At 34.6% G+C, this 18,738-nt stretch overlaps 1 long non-coding RNA gene and 2 pseudogenes across 1 annotated transcript in view; 2 read left to right on the plus strand and 1 right to left on the minus strand.

Moving 5' to 3' along the window:
* Positions 1-6,422, plus strand: part of LOC120583265 (uncharacterized) — a 131,116-nt gene extending 124,694 nt beyond the window's left edge. The window contains exon 3 of the long non-coding RNA XR_005647750.1: positions 4,338-6,422. This is a non-coding gene — a long non-coding RNA (uncharacterized LOC120583265). The remainder of the gene's footprint in view (positions 1-4,337) is intronic.
* Positions 1,201-1,319, minus strand: LOC120583446 (uncharacterized; annotated as a pseudogene).
* On the plus strand, positions 1,808-2,573 carry LOC120583263 (40S ribosomal protein S3a-like; annotated as a pseudogene).
* Positions 6,423-18,738: the final 12,316 nt, after the last annotated feature.

Below are 18,738 nucleotides of genomic sequence, written 5' to 3' on the forward strand. Positions count from 1 at the left end.
CAAAATTTGAAGAAATTACGGAAAGAGTGATTCTCTTCAAAATAGTTTTTATTCAACAACTGTAAATAAGAGTAGTATTCAAAGGAGACTAGCAAGCTGCATTCTGATAAACAAGGCATTTCGAACTTTAGCAAAAGTAACATCTTTTCTATATTTGACTTGGTTAATGCTTCCCTTGTTAGGTTTATTCACAAAATTAATACAATAGTCCCCCCTTATCGGCATTTTTGCTTTTTGGTTTGTTACCTGTGGTCAGCTGTGGTCCAAAGATACTAAGTAAAAATAAACAACTCATAACTACTAAATTTTGCACCGTCTGAGTAGTGTAATGAAATCTCATGTTATCCTGCTCCACCTCTCCCCAAATCGGATTTTAATCATCTCTTTGTCCAGCTTATCCATCCTGTACAGTACAATAAGATATTTTGAGAGAGACCACATTCACATAACTTTTATTACAATGTGTTGTTATAGTTAGTTGTTCTATTTTATTATTAGTTATTATTGTTAACCTCTTACAGTGCCCGATTGATGAATTAAACTTTATCATACATATGTTTGTATAGGAAAAAACATAATATGTATAAGGTTCAGTACTATCTGCAGTTTCAGGTATCTACTGGGCATCTTGGAATGTAGATCCCTCAGACAAGGCGGGGGACTAACATATGTATGTTCTGTTTGTAAAAGACACATGCAGAAATTAATTCTATTCCTGCTACATTTAAATTACCCGATATGGTATTTATTGAATCTTTTCTATGTGCCTATACTCTTAAGAAAATATTGAAAATTCCTTGATTCTGAACTGCAAATATAAATGCCAATAAAAATTAGAATTCTGACTATTAGTTTAAAAGCTATATTTTTTATTAAAAATATGAAAAATTACTCAATTACTTTTGTCCTCGTAAAAATGACATAGATTGATAGCCAATGTTAATTCATCCTACATAAATGAGCTTCTACTTACAGATAAAAATATCCCTTTTTTACAAAATTACACAACCAAATGTCCATCATTTTTATGTTAATCCCTTGTCTGTTACCTAATCATGAAATGAAGAAATTGGGAAGAAAAATCTTTAAGTGCTACTTTATTTTATTTAGTTATTTATTTTTTAGGCGAGACAACTCTTTGTTGACTTCACAGATTGCAAGGACCTTGTCAACTTACAATACCTTATTTTTTATTTTTTACACCTACAGCATCTGGTCTTCCTAGGTGGTCTCCCATCAAAGTACTAAACAGATCTGACCCTGCTTAGCTTCCGAGATTAGACAGGATCGGGCTTGTTCAGGGTTGTATGGCCATAGACTAAGTGCCACTTTATTCCTTTAGTATTTTCAACTTTAGTCTATGATAGTATGCCCATTTGTAACAATACTTAACCAAGGATATTGTGAAGCCTGGAGATGAGCCTATCCAGCAAATTTTTCTTTGTTACTAATCATAAAACCTTTACAGCTCTCTTAGACTCTCACATAAAACACCGTGCTAGGGAGCAAAATGAAGAATTAGATTTGCTTGGACTGCATCCAAGGACTGTCATTTTGATGCATGGTCACATGGTAAAAGGACGTATGTCCGTTCCTTATCTACCATTTTAAGGTCAAGTTCTTCAGCTTTACTCAGCAATCTGATCATAGCCTTTGTATTCATGAAGTACTTTTTTTATCTTCCTTCATTCCATGTCAAACTTATACTATATTAAAAAACTAAAAATTATTGGTCTCCAAAAACTTAGAGTCTTGCTCCCTCACTAGTAATTTACACATGTAAAAGTGTAAGACAATGGTATCACAACATACCTCAATCAAAAACATTGAACTGAACAGCACTATGGCTATTGGCAAGAACAAGCGCCTTAGGAAAGGTGGCAAAAAAGGAGCCAAGAAGAAAGTGGTTGACCTATTTTCTAAGAAAGATTGGTATGATGTGAAAGTACTAGGTACTATAAGAAATACTGGGAAAACATTAGTCATGAGAACTCAAGAAACCAAAGTCAAATCTGATGGTCTCAAGGGTCGTATATTTGAAGTCACCTATCTGATCTGCAGGATGATGAAGTTGCATTTAGAAAATTTAAGCTAATTGCTGAGGATGTTCAAGGCAAAAACTGCCTAATTTCCATGGCATGTATCTTACCCATGACAAAATATGCTCCATGGTCAAAAAATGGCAGATCATGATTAAAGCTCATGTTGATGTCAAGACTACCAATGGTTAATTGCTTCATCTGTTCTGTGTTGATTTTACTAAAAAAAAAAACAATAATCGGAGTCAGAAGACCTCTTATGCTCAGCACCCAAGAGGTGCACACAAATGACTTGAAAGAAGTGATCAATAATTTGATTCCAGATAGCATTGGAAAAGAAATAGAAAAGGCTTGCCAATCTATCCACTCATGTCTTGGTTAGAAAAGTCAAAATACTGAAGAAGCTCAAGTTCGAATTGGGAAAATTCATGGAGCTTGATGGTGAAGGTAGCGGTTCTAAAGCTTAATAATGAGACAGGTGCTAAAGTTGAACAAGCTGATGGATATGAGTCCTCAGTCCAAGAATCTGTTTAAAATTCAGACTTGTCATGGTGACAAAGAAAACCTATTTGTGATTAAAAAAAGAAGAAGCGATATTTATAAGTCCCTTTAAATTCAAGAAACAATAACAAATCTAAGCCTCAAAAATGTATAAATGTTCCAAAATTGTCATCTTGGAATTTGATTGTTTAAAAATTCACTAAGTGATAATTTCTTAATAGCAGCCATTTTTTTTTAGGTCAGCTCTCATGTTGAACTTTATGCTCCTTTTAGATAAGAGACAATGCTTGATTTTCTCTTGCAGGTATAAGAAAAATCTGTCTATCTACTTATTGCTTAATTAGGAATGCATTTTAAGTATTCACAACTTACACAAAATACTTTGACTTTTAGAGATTAAAATGAGCAGAAGAGAAAGCAGTAATTAGTTAACAAGCCACCAGTTAGCTTCACCAACTCACTGCTTTGAGAAACTTTAACTATCTGCTACATCTTACCATTCCTCTCCTAAATTAGCATTTTACCGGTTGTAAAATGTTTTTGACTGGAATAGGAATGTTCAACATAAAAAGCTATTGCTTGGTAGTCAAATAAATACTAACTGCTTGAATAGTAATAATCAATAAATAACAAATATGCATGCCATCCAAAATAAACAAAGTAAATTAAATATACTCATTTTATTAAAGGAGAAATGAAAATTTAACTGCTACAATGGTGGAATGGTCTGGAGTCCACCCATCATCCATCTGACATCTCATTAAGTGTAGTGAGAAAAAAGTCAGGAGGCCCATTTACAGCTGGAGTTTGCAGAAACTGAGAGAAGTAGATAATAGCAGCTGAGGAAAAAGATTATATTACCAATACAAAAAAAAAAAAGTTTCTTCCTCTGCTTTAGAAAATACATAATGTTTCTTTTGAACCTTTAATCATTGGCAACTGATCTTAAACTAAGACAGGTAAACCTTTTCTTATGTTTTGGGGAAAGAAAAATTGACAACTGAAAAAGAATGGTTCTCAAAGAACATTAATGCAAACAAAATGTTTGTAATAATCTGTGTATATTTAATATATGGTCACTTCACATCTGAGGAAGGTAATTATCTAAGAAGAAAGAAAATCCTATGAGCCATTTTATTTTTTACATTTAAAATGTTTCTGGAGTTCACATTAACATTAACTTTATAAAATCTTCATGTTCTGGTATATTCATCGAAGAGAAAACTATGTGCCCTGCCTTCCCCCTGGGGTAGAAACTTGCTTTCTAATTTGTCCTCTCATCTGCATTTACCAGAGGAGCAGATGCTCAGCTTCTAGGGTAAGAGTCTGGCCTTTTCCCTCCTATCAGAGCAGAAAGAAAGGGGGTTCCGAAGAGATGGTGGCAGCTTTCCAATGGCTGGCCTGTACTTTTACATTTAAAGTAAGCAGGTGGCATCAATGAGCGGTCTAATGACTAACGCGAGATAAGAGTGCAATTGATCTTTTTATTAACCCGTTTCCCCAGGTGAGTGGCAGTCTGCTCCTCCCTCCTGGGTTCAGTTACATTGTTCAGTTCCAGGAATCATTTTAGACCCATTCACTTTTTTTGTCTGAGCTGATACTTAAAGCACAGGGGCACAAACACTGATATTCTGTCTCATCTAAATTCTCCTGTCTGAACCTACAAACTGGTAAATGCCTTTATAATTTGAATCTGACTCAAAACAATATTTAACACACATGTGAATGTATCTTCAATCCTACTGATTTTCTTTTTATGTTGAATTTGAACTGCGGGTTTGTTTGTCTTCCTTCTAGGTCGCAGACCACTAACACTGAACATCACAACTAGTTCTGAAGAATAATGGAGCCTACATAGATTCTAAGGTAATTGATCAATTTCAAAGTGGGGAATAGTGGATCCAGTTACAGTACAAACTCCAGCGTTGTGTAAATGTGCTGTCCTTTATTTATCTACTGGTGATTTTCTAAGTTATGATACCGGGTAATCTTCTAATGAAGAGTAGAATCATGCCCCTGGGTAGTGCTGAGAAGAACAAACTATGTCTATGGGGTCTTCCCTTCAGAGTCAAGTTGTATATTGCTTAAGGTTGACTATCTACCTAGATTTCTTAAAAAGTATTCTTGTGATCTCCCGCCCTGAAGCATGCCTGATATTGCAAATCACATAATGAAGTAGAGAGCTGTTAAATCTGTCATTTTTATAAATGAAGCCTGACATGATTAGGATGTATTTCTTTGTAGAAGTAGGAAGAGGTACAAAACATGCCACAGAAGCTACCTCTATTGCAGGTGGTATCAGATGAGGAGGTATGGGATAAAAGGATTTATAGAGAATGGCCTCATATTTCTATTTCTCTGAATCACGGTCATCATTTGCTTTTCTGCTTGTTAAATAATCGTATAGTCCTAGAAGCTATTGATTCTATATTAAGGTGGACTAGTACAGGATCTTTAATATCACCAATAGCAAAATTATTAATAAATGAGGTTCAGAGCCAACCTAAATTCTAATTGAAGTTCTGTCATTTACTAGCTGTGCCACTGTGGGCTTCAATTTTCTTTCTTACAAATGGGAGAAATAGCAGTACCACACTTCCAAGAACTGTGGTATCGTAGAAAAGAAAATGAGTGGACATAAAGCATTAAAAATATTGTCTGGTATCTGGTAAACACTAAATTTACTGATTAACTAAAGAGCTTCTATAGTCTACCTCCTCACTTGTTTCAGTTTTTAATTCTTCTTATGTCCGGAAACTGTGGTTGCGGGAATTGTTAAAGGAACCAAATTCCCAATTCCCTTTTAGCTGCCTCCCTCCTAAAGGAGGTATATTATACCTTTCATGTAAATACCAGGAAGGAAAATAATTGGCATCCCATTGCCCTTTGAATGGGCCCCTGGCTAGCCGTAGGTGGTGTGACGTGTAAAGTGACCTGAAAGCCGCCTGCCAGCTCAGAGCACAGTGTAGTGAGAAAACCAATTAGGAGGCTCCATTGCCATTTCTGAAACATGCAAATATCAATTGGTATAGAGTTTCAGGAAACAGAATAAAAAGGAATCTACAAAACAAAAAGCCTTTCAAGGGGATGGAGGCACCGTGCTTCCCAATCACAAACGGATAATTATGATCACCATTAGAACATAATCAGCTTATAGATGGTTAATGACGTCATCTCTCCAGTAGATTTGCCAATAGACCACGTTTCCCCCTTGCATCTATCCTTCTCTTCTCTTCTTTGTAGAAATAGGAAGAGGTACAGAACATGCCACAGAAGTTACTTCTACTGCAGGTGGTATCAGATGAGGAGGTATGGGATAAAAGGATTTATAGAGAATGGCCTCATATTTCTATTTCTATGAATCACGGTCATCAATTGCTTTCCTGCTTGCTAAATAATTGTATAGCATAACCACGGTGCTAGTTGGTCAGAACAAGTCACTGGATTTTCCCTTCCTCCATTAGCAAAAGCATATTTCTCAAATCTACCATCCTACTGTTTTATTTCAGGAATGAAGGTAACAGATCAGAGAAATAAAATATTAGTATAGGGTTTATAGAACCCCTGAACACCTGGGTTCAATCCAAAAGGGGTCGTTAAATGCTCTCTGACTTAGTTTTCTCATATTTAGAATGTAATTTGTCAATATCCTATTTCCAAAGATAATTTTAAAGATAAAAATATGTGAAATTGATCTTTTAACACATGTAGAGATAAGGTTTATTTTAGTTGATTTAGCTATTCGTTGCAAATGCTACCATTGATTATGGCTATATTTTTATTTTAATAACTCAAATGCAGAGAATGGTATTATAAGTTTTAAACAAGTTATTTGCTGAGCCATTTAAAGACCATTAATTCGAGTAAAAAATGAGACCTAGTCTGAAGTTGGAATATTTTTTAATTAACCATACTGTTATAATATTTACACAACAGTGGTTTTCAGTCTTAAAAACATTTAAAGAGGTAAAATTTGGCAAAGTTGAAATAATGATGCATCTTTGAAAGAATAGGTATTAATAATAGGTTATTTATTGGAAGATAACTTTTTAATGAAAATAATAGATATCATTTCCTATCATGACTCTTACTCAAATTTCAGTGTGAAAATTCTTTCATTTTTTAAAATCATAATCTGATACATATAGATTTTAATTAATGTAATCTTAAATGATTTTCACAGCAATATTATTGTCTTAATATAATCTTGACTATCACACCGCTATAATATTGAAAGCAAGGCAAATAATAGCTATGGTGGAAGAGACAGCTACTAAGACAATGTTTTAGTGTAATACTGCAGAAATTTTTAACTGTTTTGTGTTAAAACATTTTAGCATAATTTTCTGGGGACTTTATGCTATAAAGAAACTTCAACTGCTGTGATAATGTCAGAACCATGAATGGATAATGTCTATTCCCTGTAACCAGCATTTTAGGGAAGTGGCATTGTTAAAAATACATGGCTGGGATAGCATTTTTGCATTCTAGTCCGAAATTTACATCTGAAATTTCTGAGTGATTTTGAGAAATTAGCATCCATCTGAAGAAATAAGGGAGCCTCAAAAATAAAGGCTTTAGGAAAAAATTTAAAGCAATAAAAATATTTTTAAAAATGTTTAGTAGATTCTAGCATGCGCTAAATCCACATTCTGCTGCCAATCTTTTCTGACACCTATCTGCCAACTCCTCTTGCCCCATTGATCCCATCATTTCAAGAAAAAAAAATTAGTTTAAAATGGATCCCCTTCATAGCCACTGGAAACTTTAAAATTACAAAATACATATATACCAGCTAAATTTACTTTTTAGGTCTCACCAATTAGATGTTTGGAGACTTTTTTTTAAGTCACTTAACTAATTTTATTGAGGGTCTATAATAAGCTTAAAACTCTTCCACAACGAAGCAGATTAAAAAGAATGTAAAGTGTGGCCCCTACTCTCTACAGTTTATAGAGGTAAAATCAACATGTAGAAAATAAATATTAACATCATAAGAAATATGTGCATGTGCTCATCTCGATATTATAAATTATAAATTTTCTAGTAGTTCTGATAGAAGAGGTAGGATCCAAGATGTTTTAATAATGAATGGAGCTTGGATACTCTCTGAGCTAAATAACCAGTGCTCCTATATATTATCTAGGGTCAATGTAATGAGCTGTTTGACCAGTAAGAGCAAAACAAAGGAGTAGCTGAAGGGGCTGGTTATTTCATCATTAAAGTTAGGTAAATCCCAGCAAACATGTCTTTCACTTTCCTATGCTCAGTGAAAGTGCTAATAGACAGCCCATCAAAATCGCAAACTCAATTTGAGTATGAGGTTCTCCCTTCAGATTGCAACAGTAAATATTCCAGGATTGGTGGAAAGAATCCATTCCCTTCAGGGAGAATTACAGTGATTATAGCTGAGTTAAAACCCGAATGTTGGTTTTAGGAATAAAGCTCACTGGGTAATCCCATATATCTGAAATAGAAACTCAAAGTCTCAGAGGCTCATCAATCACAAGCATTCTCTCCCTGAGGACTCAATTTCCTTAGCTCTCCCTGCTGGTCCATCAGCTACTTTCTTTGGTTTCTGACACAGCCCCAAACTGAACCACTTGAGAAAGTTGGTATTATTGACCTTGACAGAGAAAGATTTGAGAACCAGATGAGTCCATTTTATACCTAGTTAAATGAATTAACCATCGCCACCTGAGTAAAAAGTGAGATCATTCTCATATTGATAATCTAAAACTTGACTCACCCAAAGAAAACTAAAATTAGATAATGTTCTTGAAACTCTAAGTTCCATTGTGTCATGAAAGTAGATTGTGAGTATGCTGATGACAACAGTAATTATAGCTACTATTTATTGAGAGTTCATCATATGCTTCGCATTCTAGTATATGCTTTAACTTAAGTATTTCTCATTTAATCCTCACAAAATTTATATTAGGAAGAAAGCATTGTCCTCAGTTTAAAGATAAATAAATGAGGCTCAAATATTTAATTCGATCAATTTTAACAAAGTAGCAAGTGGCAGAGCCAGGATTTGAACCCGTGTTTTTCTAAGGCTGAAAGCCATGCTTTTTTCCATTATGTGCTCTACCTTTCAGACAGTGTTGCCTCACTGTCTAATGATGCTTTTCTTATATAGTCAGGTATACCAGAAAGATGACTGAGTTGACAGTTTTATTGCATATATGTACATTAACATCAACCAATACTTATTATTTAGTCCCATGAAGTCAATGAATGTTTTGCAAGGAGATGGGCTACAGATTCAGAAAAATCAATGGATATTTGACTAAGCAAGTGAATCATGAAGAGTAAAAGCATTATATGTGCTTTTTCTTGGAAGTAAGGGGAAAGTTATAGTGTTAATAAAACAGACCCAATGATAATGACTTATAGCACCACCACCCCCACCTGCCCCCTGCCCAAAGTAGAAATCAATCTGACTCTAAGGGTGATTTTGCTCATTCTGTAAATTTATTTCCCAATAGAGTTTCTTAATTTTGACTTTCAAAATACTGAATCCTGTCATGGCTTTTTGCTTTTGGATTCAAGGCCAGTTTACTTCCTAATCTCTTCTCATTTATTATTCACTTTCATATAAGGTTCACTTTGCCTTGTTTTCACATTCTTTATGTTCTTACACACTTTCTAACAGACTGTTCTCACTGTCTGGAAGATGTTCCATTGATCTTATCTTTTCCTCCTTGTGTCTGTCAAATCTTCAGTGTATTTAGCTTCCAGAATCTGTTGTTCTGATTTTGCCCAAAGCTTTCTCAATTAATTAAATATAAAACATTATAATCCTTCTATGGAAATCATTGTTCCTCTCTAGCCAAAAGTATTACCAGTAAAATGTATTCGTTTTGTACATAACAGTAATTTCAACTGTTAGAATGGACTTTCTGTTGATTTTTTTTCTGGTTAAAGTAGAAATGATATTGTAGAAATTTTATAAACATCAAAACAAACAAAAAAGAAAATAAAAGCCATTGTTTACACCAACACCTTAAGAAAAGCATTGTTAACATTTTGTTATATTTCTTTCTAGTCTTTTATTTTAAATATATGTGATTGTGTTTTAACTTAAATACTCTCTATCTTAATATATTTTTATTTTGCTTTGTTTTTTTCTAAAATTAGACCCTCCAAGATTTAGATTCATCTGCTTTTCTGTATTCATATGACCCAAGTAGCCAGAAGGATTGACCATTAAGAGACCTGGTGAAGCACTGACTCATAAGAGTCTAGAAGTATTTTTATTTCTGGGCTCGTTACAAAGATTTATCTCTTATATGATCTGTGTGCAACTCCTGGGTAATTCTTCTCTTTGCCTCCATAATTTCCTATAAATTAAAACCTCTCTGTTTTATTTCATAGAATCTAGAAAAAATATTAATATTAGATAAGACATGGCATTATGCAATAATACATCTCTGTTCTTGATTTCTAAATTAAATTATAGATCTTAAAAAAAAAAAGATTCTATGTTCATGTAATGTTATAAATGCCTTCTGTGGGTTTACTCCCCTGTTGGTGGGCCTATCTTAACTGTATGACAGCTGAAATTTCCTTGTTCAACTTGCATCTTTTAGATATCTAGCCGTTTTGTCCACCAAGCTCATTTGATCAAGGACTCATCAGTTTTTATACCTGATGAACATGCATTGTCTGAAACGCTAACTTTCTCTATGTGACTTACCTGACCAATTTGGGGATTCAAGATTTCATCATTTAGCCTATTAAGGAGGACTTTGCACTTAGACAGTTGCTACACATCTCATTTCTTTCTCCTATTAAAAGATATCTGATTATCCCACTCAGGTTTAGACATTTATCTAGTTTGGATTTGTTTACTAAACAAACTTTTAAAGATACTAACCAACTTTTCACACACAAAAAAAGCATTAAAATGTAACCTTGTAGGAGAAACAGCTTTACAGTCTTATTGAACACCTTTGTCACAATTCCCCTGAAACAAAGTATATCCTAAGCACCCAACGCATAGCATATCATCATTAGCTATTTGTAAATGAATTAATAATGTTCTTCAAGGCATCAAAACCCATCCTCAAGCAAACAGGATGGGGGCCAAAGACTTCCATAGCTTGAAAGAGATGTAAAAACCTTTCCTTCCACAAAAATATGTCTCCTTAAATGCTACCTATGAAGCTTTGGTCTATGAGACTAGTATTTCTTACACCTTTCCCCCCCGCACTTGCCACCTAAAAGAGCTATCAGAGACTATCCAAGTTAAGCCCTTGGTCTGAAACTATTGGAAAACTGCTAAGTATATTCATGCAAGTGTAGTGTAGATTTTACAGACAAAGATAAAGGAGATGAAGTATTAGCACCATTGACGATGAACCTGAGAACTGAACAGCTGTGAGTGTTGAGGTTCCCCAGGCAACGAGGGTTCAAGAGGACAACCGTGAGGTGTCAGGACTATCGAGACACCGTAATATTTTAAACTGCAGACATTGTGCATCAGGGCAGATACTGCCAGCAAGAAGTCTGTGTTTTATTGAAGTCTAAACTAATTCCCCTTGTTTTATGCTACTGAATGGTTCATTTGCTCTGGGAAACTCATGGGGTAAAGGCGAGGACAAATTAAGTCAAAACTGCAAAGACTTGTTAAAACTAAGAAAGGTGTGTTTAGCTCTCTTATTGTTATATAATACCCCGGGAGAAAAAAATATCTGTGGGAATTCCACCTTGACTAACTCCATAACGACTCACAGCTGATTAAGTCAACCTTTGAAACATGCAGGGAAAACACAGAGAAACCCAAACTTAATATGCAGTAGCATAAACTAGTCATTGTTTCATTTTCTGGAAATTGTGTTTGCACCAGGATGAGAAGTTGATTTAAAAAAAAAACTCCAAGAGCAATAGACTTCTCACTGTAAATCCATAAGTTTACTGATTAATGAAGAGCCAGACTTTGATGTTAAAATGTTGATGTGCATGTCCCTCCATAAAGGCTGTCACTGAAGAGTTCCAAGGAAGGACTCATATATGTGCCTAGAGAAGGACAGAAATAGAGACATTTATGACTTTTGCACCACCCAACATACACAAAAACACACCCTCACCTAATCCCTGTCTATAAAACTTTATTTATGTGGTTGTAAATTGGGAAATCTCAGGCATAAAACTTTATATCTATTAAATATACAATGTTTCAGTGAACTGGTGACTGTGGCAGGCCTGCTCATTTTTGCTTTTTCTGGCAGCGAATGACACGAAATCATAGGGAATTCATATCTCTAAAACCAAAGAATAGCTTCCCAGTCATTTGTGGCATCATTAGCAATGTTGTGATCCCTTAAGGACAAAATACATAAATGTTCTCTTGTCACTTACAATTGTGTCAAGTAGAAAACCAAAATGAACTTGCAAAGTCATGCACCAGCTCAATTTTGGAAGGAAAAAAATTCCTCCTTTGAAGGAAACGAAATCAATCCCCAGTTCAAATTAAATTTTGACTACTCTGTGAAGCTTCAATACACAGTTCCAATAACAATCAGTACTTGCGGACTTAACGTGCAGGCAAATAATGTTTCATTTAAAAGAAATTGAATGAGGATTACTGACAGAGAAAGTTCTGATGCTATTTTGTCGTTAGTTAAAGTTAAATCATGCCATTATTGGCTCAGTCATGAACATCTCAATCTTCATTTCTCTTTTTTTCTTTTTTCTTTTTTTTCTTTGGGTTTTTTTTTTTTTATTTCCCTCCCCACATGCAGTAGGAGCCCTTTGCCTGATTGGGCTTGTGTCTCCACCTTATTAAAACCTTGTCATGCAAATGTATTTTAAGTGTAGCCTGAGAACTTGTCTCATGCAAAATTTAGCTTAAATTCTACTGGCATGAAATACTTTGTTATGCACAAACCTTCTGTTTCATTTGCTGACATTCTTCTTAGCCGGCTCTCATGGTGATTCATTATCTTGTGATATAGATTTCCAAGTATCATCTTTGTATTGATTTTTATATCTTTAATAACCACTCCACAGAAGATGGCTCCACTGGTGTCATTGATCGCATCAAAAATTCAAGGCTTACAGAAATACTAGAGGGCTAATTGGTAGCAGAACATTTCAGACTTAATCTTAATGCAGTCTTAATCTTCTGCATTAAACCTACCTGAAGGTTTCCTCTTGGAGTAGACCAGGGAAAGTTTAGTGCTTCGTTGAAAAACACCTGGTGAGAGCATGCAAGGACATTACAATACGTGGACTACAAACTTGAAAATGTCGGTTAACAAATTAGCAAACATTCGGAAATTTAAGAGCAGTCCTTTAATCTGGGGCCTCCATCCTGGAATTCTCCTTGCTTTCCCTTTCTATCCTTTGGCTCCACCAAGCCAGGTTTGGTTATGTGTTTTGGAGCTAAAGCTGTGAAAGAAAAACCCCCGTATTTCTAAAGTATGTGCCACCCTGGGATAATTTCCCAATTTAATAAGAGAAGGAATTCCTCTGCAGAAACTCAAAGGGAACATCCTATTTATGTAAATGACTTTAAACAACAAATTTAGGACTTCTGGTGTAAGGCCAGCAAGTCCAGGGACCCTGTATATGACCAGGTATCTTCTCCTATAACTTCCTTCTAGCACCTCTTTTATATTATATTTAGATCTGCTTTATATTTAGGTCATCAGAAACCTAACCAAAAGAGAGAAGCAGATACTTTCTACAAAGCTTAAGAGTAACTTGATTATAAAGTTGGAACCTGGACTTACTGTATTCTTTCCAAAATTTGTCAGTGAACCTTCTTTGTGCCAATCAATGTATCAAAACACACATGAATATAGCCTGACACCTGCCCTAAAGAACCTTATTTTCAGAAGCCTATGGGTGGAAAGTGGAAAGATGATTGAGACATATTTGATAACTAATCAGAAGGCAAGATGTACAGGGTTGTGGGTTTTGGAATTGGCCTGTAAACTATATAAATGAAGCCATTTTAAAGTGGAGCCGGAGATGCCATACAAGAGGAACTGCCTTGTATGTCCCACACCTCAAACCTTTGGAGTTAAAACAGGGCAAAATGACCGTTGGATTGGGACTAAGGCAACCTTGTATCCCAAAAAACTGCAAAGATAACAAGAAAGTAGAACTGAAAATTTTAAAACATTGTTTAGAATTAATATTACTATATTACATTATCTGTACCAATAGAAATGCCTTCTTTCTACTGATGTAATTTTCCACTTCCCCTTCTCATAAATACGTATTGCTTTTGTCTCCTAACTGGAACATTTTGGGGACTTCTGCCTGAAGTCATGATTCCCAAAAAACTATTCTTATTAATCTCAAATAAAATTTTTTTTGCCTATCACTTTGAAAGGCCTTTTTATTTTTGAGTTAATTGGTCAAACCTGAATTCTGTTCCACCGCCAACATTATGCTGTGTGGTACTTGGTAGACTGCTGCCTCCCTGAATAATGGTGACATTTAAAAATTTCCTCATGATAAAATGTTGCAATGTGTGCAGTGCCGAGTGTTGGGCACATTATCTTTGCATCCCAAAGGAATGTTACCTATTAGAAGACAATAAAGGAGGAAACTATGTGTGTGCGTTTTTCCTCCCTTTAGAAGTTGAAGAAGTCTTTTAAGAGAAGGTGGGAAAGAAGAAGCACTTTAAAAAAAGTATATATTATGATTTTGGGGGGCAAAATTTAGAACAAAGAGCTAAACATATATGCTAGTTCAGCATTATGGCTGTAGTATGAAAAGAATTTGGAATTCTTAAAACATTTGGAATTAGAGTGAGAGACTGTAAAGATGAAGAGATGAACCTAGGATGGAGGTCATAGTGAGATATTATAAAGGTCACGGTGAGTTCTCGATGTTTATTTTAGCATTTAGGTAGTTGAATATTGAGATTAAAATAATTTTTAAATCACTAGAAATCATATTTGCAAATTTCAAGCTTCTCATTTTAAAATGAGTTGTATGATCTCATGAACAAAATAATAAATATGTAAGGGTCTACACAATTAAAGTATCAATGCACTGTTAGAATTTATTGCTAACATTATCTTCAAAGTATTACATTTATAATATAAGTGTAGGTTTCAAGTAATTTATTTAGGATATGATATTTAAAGAAATGGCAAACGCTTGTATTGTACAGATTATTTTTCTACTGAAACAATCATTCCTGGTGCATAGTTATTTGCTTTACAGAATTTAGTCATGTATCTGTTCTATAAATACTCATTTGTTGATGAGATTCAATTTGTCCTTTTATTGCATCCTCTTTCCTAAACAAGCTACAGCTTTCAACCTAGGAGAGCAAAACATTTTCAAGCAATTTCATTATAGATGTTTTTACTTCATCTTTGTGTATCTACCTTTGGAGCTGCCATCCCACAAAATATCTGATTTTACAGTTTCTCGAAGAATTTGTCACCCCATTCACCTACCTTCTCCTTCTGCTTTTTATTTTCTTCCTCCTTTGTTTTTCCTCCTTTTACTTCTTTGCTGTCTTTGGCTCCTTTTCTAAGTTCCTACTGCTTTTTCTCCACTTTACTTCCCTGCCTCTTCTTTCCTCCTTTCCTCTTTCCCTTCTCATGTTATTACCTGTACTGAAACCCAATGCACAGAATTGCGAGTTTGATTCAAATGTGATTTATCTTTTGTGTATTTTAAATAACGATCCAAGGAATCCCTCAGTATGATGCTTAATTCATTTTCCATTTGTTATAAGAAAATATTATGACATGAAAGGAAACAAAAATTTTACTAAATGCAGATGTTACAAAATGCAGTAAGGATCATTCTCCAAGTGCTGAGAAAATTTCCCTTTTTTTAGACTTTACCTTTTTTATTCTCCAGTATAACAGAAAGTATTAAAGTTCCCTATAGTCCTCAATATAGAAAAAGATAATTTTGCTCAACAGTAAGTATGGAATGTGAACATTAATTTTTCATTTTCTATTTTTAAAAACTTCAAAATGCTGCAAAAAATATAGCTCTTTATTCTTAATACACTAGGAAAAAAGTTAGACATTCAATACTAACCAGCTTATTGTTTCTGAAAATATTTTCTTTCCTTTTTTTAATAGTATTATCTACTCTTTACGACTGTCAGAGAATTAAGTTTTTACTTATTAATACAATAATACTATTAACGATATTAGATTATTGACTAATAAGCAAAGGAGTGGAATATACTAAAATACCACTAACAAAAATATATGTTTAATTTTTCCTTTTTGTTAAATTTTGTACTTTATAAATGATGAACGAAATACTCAAAGATAGGACTAGAAACTGTCAATCTCCTGGCCCCTGAATGCCACTTCTAACTTGGTAAAAGACATTTCAGGACACAGACTATATGAAACATTTCCATGGCCTAAGTCTTCCCTGCAAAATTGCTGGAATTTTTTACTTCAGGACCATCTATCTTACATGCTTTGGTCAGGTGTACATTTTCTACTCAGCGTAAGAAATAGCAGTATGTATGCAGATGTATGGCAGCATATGGGCAGGATTTAGATGAGTGAATATTTGCACTTGGAAATCAAATATCAGCACAGTCAGACCCGTCCTACTTGCACAAGGCAACATCCACCTGACTGGACAGGGAAAGAGCTACCAGATCAAACACAATCCAGATGTCTCCTCCATCTCCTCCTTGGTCCTGTACAACCTTCCGCTGTTTTCTTTGTCCTCTGGCAATATTTCTAAGTTTTTAAGGAGTGAAAGAGCCCAGAAAATATAACTAAATATGTTTTTAAAGTAGAACAAGCACATCACCCATTGAGCACTTAAAGCTTTTTTGAAAAGTTAGTTTATTTTAGTCTTTCAAAAGATTTTGTTTTCATTATCTTTTTCAAAGATGTATCAAATTTTCATAGTAATCTTTGGTCGAAGATTTAGAAGAAGGTCCGTCATAGTTTAATTTCCAGATTGGCTAAGGCAGTTTTTGAGAAAGTGCCATCTCAGATGTCACAGTGTCAGTAATATCCCAGGCACCTGCATCGATTCTGACTTTTACATTGTGATAGCTGTCCTTTTATTGCATATTCCACTGAAATCAAGTGTGTTGCTTGAGATAGCTCATTAGTAAAGCAACCTATTTGATCTTTTCAAACATTTTCCACCCCCTCAGGCATGTCATGTAACTTTTTTGTATTTTAATCTATCTATCATCTATCTATCTATCTATCTATCTATCTATCTATCTATAATCTATCTATTTTAGAGAGATAACAAAAGATAAAATATTGTAAATTTTTGAGAGCTTCTGATCTCTCCGAAGCAGTAATTAATTATTCAAAATCTCCCCTATAAAGATTGCTTTATAAAACAGGCTAAAACAGGGTAGGAGAAGGACCTGGTAAGAAATGAAGGAATGAAGAAATAAAATAAAACTTAAAACTAGCTAGTATACATGAACTCTTCAAAGCAGAAATAAGGAAGGAAGAAGGAGGGCTGAGGAGAGGGAGAAGAAAAGGAATGAAAGGAAGGAGGAAGGAATGAAGGAAGGAATGAAGGAAGGAAGGAATGAAGGAATGAAAAGGAAGAAAGGAAGGAAGGAAGGAAAAGGAGGAGGAGGAGGAGATGTGAGGAGAGAGAAAGAGAGAAAAGAAAGAAGAAAGAAAAGAAAAGTTAATATATGTTGTTGTTGTTGAAAGAAAGTTGTTGTTGAAAGAAAGTTGAAAGAAAGAAAGAAAGAAAAAAGAAAGAAAGAAAGTTAAGGAGAGAGAGAAAGAAAGAAAGAAAGACAAGAAAGAAATAACCCCGTGAAGCTGGAAGAAGAAAGAAACCGAAGAATGAAAAGTAATGAAAGAGAAATACAAGAACTAGCTGATACCATCAGGAGAGGAAACTAAGAATAATGAGCATTATCGAAGGCGAAGAAAAGGAGCAGGGACAAGAAAACATTTACAGACAAATAGTGGACAAGAATTTCCCAAATCTAAAGAATAAACTGGAGCTTGGAATTCAAGAAGTCAACAGAACATCCAATTTTCTGAACCCAAAAAGGCCTTCACCAATACACACTGTATTAAAGTTATCAAAAATCAATAACAAAGAGAATTCTCAGGGCAGCCTGGGAGAAGAAAACAGTAACTTGCGAAGGAAAACCCATTAGATTATCATCGGACTTCTCAGTGCAAACCTTATAAGCCAAAAAGGAATGGAACCAAATATTTAAACTATTAAGTGAAAGGAACTACCAGCCTAGAATAATGTATCCAGCTAAGCTCTCCTTTAGATATGAAGGAGAAATTAAGACCTTTCCAGACATACAGAAATTGAGGGAATTCTCCACTACAAGGCCTGCACTACAGGAAATACTAAAAGGGGTCAGCTCATCTAAAACAAAATGACCAAAAATATATATATACATAATTATGAGTAAAGTGACTACCAGGCAAATAGAAGCAGAGGAGTGCAACCCTTACTGGTAGCAGGGCATTATAAGCTTAAATAATAAGAAGAAAATTGCTGTAGCAAGACAGTAATGACGTTCAGCATACATAGGGACAAATTGAGATAACAATGACTGAAAAGGGGAGGATTCAAAGATCTAAATTTGCAAAGGGGAATGGAGATAAGGCACGTGCAGAAAAAAATGGACAACTATATGTATATAACTATCCTTTACATATTCATAATGGTAACACACACGAAAGATTCAGAACTAAAGTATACAACATAAAACAAGAACCAGAGGCAAAACTCATAAAAGCCAAGCAAAATAAAGAAAATAGAAACACAAGGACAAGGAAGCAATGGAAATACCAAGCTACCAGAAAGCAAAAGATAAAATGGCGATAAGACCTCATATTTTAATAATCACCCTAAATGTAAGTGGACTGAACTCATCAATAAAGGGCTCAGAGTTGCATAATGGATCAAAAAACAAAACCCAACCATATGCTGCTGCCAGGAGACAATCTCAGCTCCAAAGACAAATATAGACTCAAAGTAAAAGGGTGGAAAATGGTATACTAAGAAATTGGCATTCAGAGAAAAGCGGGAGTAGCGGTACTAATATCAGACAAAATAGACTTCAAAATAAAAAAGGTAAAAAAGATGCTGAGGGACACTTCATAATGATAAAGGGAATCATGCATCAAGAAGACATAACACTTATTAATATCTATGCTCCCATTTGGGGAGCCCCGAAATATGTAAAGCAATTACTAGCAGAACTGAAGGGAGAAACAGACCA

Source organism: Pteropus medius, unplaced genomic scaffold (assembly GCF_902729225.1).
Source record: "Pteropus medius unplaced genomic scaffold, Ma_sr-lr_union100, whole genome shotgun sequence".
In the NCBI taxonomy this organism is placed as follows: domain Eukaryota; kingdom Metazoa; phylum Chordata; class Mammalia; order Chiroptera; family Pteropodidae; genus Pteropus; species Pteropus medius.